Here is a 3,037-nt window from a genome sequence, read left to right on the forward strand (position 1 = left end):
CTGTATATTGCATGGTAGAGACTGTCTTTCTCCCTGGAAGCAGCTGTTGGATTCAAACTTTGGGTTAGCAGTGAAGCTCCTTACCACTAGGCTACCAGAACGTCTGTCTATCTGTATCTGTATCTCTATCATCTATCTATCTATCTATCTATCTATCTATCTATCTATCTATCTATCTATCTATCTATCTATCCATCCATGAGATGGACTGATGCAGTTACTACCACAATGGGCTTAACCATGACAGACTGTGAGAATGGTTCAGGATAGGGCAAGGTTCAGATCTGTTGTTCACAGGGTCACTATGAATCATACTCAACTTGATGACAACTAACAATAACAACAATAATTTTTTTACTAGATTTAATATGGTTTAGACGTTTTAAAGACTCTTTTCAAAACAAGGATTATTTTTTACATTATTAAGTAAAATATTGTAATATAATTTTTAAATTTTGATCCCCCCTTCTCCTCTCTGAAGACCTGGGAGAAAAATAAAGGGATTGTTCTCTGAAGAGTCAGTGGGGGAGAAATCACAATAAAAGACTTTGAATTTGGTATTCATGTTGCAAAATGCTTCTTTTTTATGGTGCCAATTTTAAATACATCTTTGAGGCATTATATTTTCCACTTACAATACAGTGGTAATAAAGTGCAATGTTATTTCCTTTCCCTGGGCGCATTCCATATTCAAGTACTGAGAGTGCCCAGAAATTTAGTCTAGCAGTTTAAACTTTGAAACTGCACTGTGCTATGAATTTGGGCCCTTAAACATTTAACTGTGTTACAATTAATGCTAAAGTATTCATTCAGAATACTTAGTCAACTTCTTCAATGGTGGGTCCAGAAGAGGAATCACCAGATGGAGGAGCTCTACCACCAGGGAGGCCACCGGGCATGCTTCCAGGCATGTCTTCAGCACTCTGGTACAGCTTGGTTATAATGGGGTTGCAGACCTTCTCCAGCTCCTTCTGCTGATGCTCAAATTCCTTCTTTTCTGCACACTGATTCTTATCAAACCAGTTGATAATTTAATTGCACTTGTCAAGGATCTTCTGCTTGTCCTCATCACTGATTTTACCTTGAAGCTTTTCATCTTCAATTGTTGCTTTCATTTTAAATGCATAAGACTCAAGAGAATAGTTAGAAGACACCTTATCTCTTTGTTTCTCATGTTCAGCTTTGTGCTTCTCAGTCTCCTGGACCATTTGTTTAATGTCTTCTTTACTCAATCAGTCCTTGTCATTGGTGATGGTAATCTTGTTTTCTTTCCCAGTGCTCTTACCAACAGCAGAAATATTAAGGATACCATTGGCATCAATCAATATCAAAGGTGACTTCAATATGAGAAACACCACGAGGTGCAGGTGGTATGCCAGTGAGTTCAAACTTGCCAAACACGTTGTTATCTTTGGTCATGGCACACTCACCTTCATAGATCTGAATAAGTATACCAGGCTGGTTGTCTGAGTTGTTGTGAAGGTCTGTGTATGCTTGGTAGGAATGGTAGTACTTTGCTTGATGAGGACAGTTGTGACTCCACCAGCAGTTTCAATACCAAGCAAAAGTGGAGCAGGAGCAGCAAATCTTGAACATTTGTCTCCAGAGAGACAGATGCACCATAAGCAACAGCCTCATCCAGGTTGATGCTCTTGTTCATTTCCTTTCCACTGAATAAATCTTGAAGAAGTTTCTGAATCTTGGGAATTTTAGTAGGACCACCCACCAGGACAATATCATGGATCTGTGACTTATCTAGCTTGGCCTGCCTCAAAGCTTTCTCCATAGGGTTCAGAGTGGCACGGAAAAGATCAGCATTCAATTATTCAAAGTGGGTTTAGGTAATGAAAGTGTAGAAGTCAATTCCCTCATACAGAGTATCTCAATACTGGCCTGAGTGCTGGAGGAAAGTGTTTGGTTTGCATGCTCATAAGCAATACAGAAGCATCTGACAGCCCTCTTGTTTTCACTGATGTCTTTCTTGAATACTGCAATGAAATGGTTGACCATTCTGTTGTGAAAGTCTTCTCCACCTAAGTGGGTGTCTCCAGCTGTAGACTTGACCTTAAATATCCCATCAAAACTGCCACTTCCTAAAGTCAAAGATTGGCATATTCCTTTCAGCACCAACTTTTTGTCTAAACCATAAGCGCTAGCAGCAGTTGGCTCATTGATGATTTGGAGGACATTGAGCTCAGCAGTGATTCTAGCATCTTTGGTAGCCTGGCATTGAGAGTCATTTGAAGTAAGCTGGTACAGTGACAACAGCATTGGTAACAGTCTTCCCAAAGTAGGCTTCTTCAATTTCTTTCATCTTTGTGAGAACCACAGATGACATCTCCTCTGGACAGAAAATTTTAGTCTCTCCTTTATAGTCTACTTGGACCTTGGGCTTGCCTGCATCGTTCAGCACCATGAAAAGCCAGTGTTTTATATCAGGCATCATCAACAGTATCATCAAATCTTCGTCCAGTGAGATGTTTGGCATTGAATACTGGGTTAATGGGCTTCATTACAATTTGATTCTTTGCTGCATCACCAATCAATTGTTTGGTATCAGTAAATGAGACACAGCTGAGGGAGGTCCACTTGCCTTGGTCATTTGCAATGATCTCCACTTTCCCATGCTGGAAGACTCCACACACATGAGTAAGTGGTGCCAAGATCAATGCCACCCACAGTACCCTTGGACATGGCTGCTCAGGGAAGGTTGCAGGTGTTGAAGAAAGGAAAGTGCACCTCACAGCTGTTGCTGTGCTAAATGAGCTCATGTTGCAAAATGATTCATAACTTGTTTCATGTGAAAGTTTCTAGTAATGGAAATGTTCGTTATGAATTGCATCTCAATGTAAAAAAAAACAAAGGTTATTACTACTGGACTGATAGGTAACATAATGATGAATGGAAAGGAGATTGAAACCATCAACAGCTTCATCTTACTTGGATCCACAATTAACACCCTTGGTACTAGAAGTCAGGAAATGAGGAGACGCATTGGACCGGGAAAATCTGCGGTTAGGGATCTCTCCAAATTATT

The 3,037-nt window shown here is 40.1% G+C and overlaps 1 pseudogene; it reads right to left on the reverse strand.

Moving 5' to 3' along the window:
- Positions 1-818: 818 nt before the first annotated feature.
- Positions 819-2,694, reverse strand: LOC102856728 (annotated as a pseudogene).
- Positions 2,695-3,037: the final 343 nt, after the last annotated feature.

Source organism: Elephantulus edwardii, unplaced genomic scaffold (genome assembly GCF_000299155.1).
Source record: "Elephantulus edwardii isolate Elephantulus edwardi_28Jun2011 unplaced genomic scaffold, EleEdw1.0 scaffold00378, whole genome shotgun sequence".
Taxonomy (NCBI): Eukaryota; Metazoa; Chordata; class Mammalia; order Macroscelidea; family Macroscelididae; genus Elephantulus; species Elephantulus edwardii.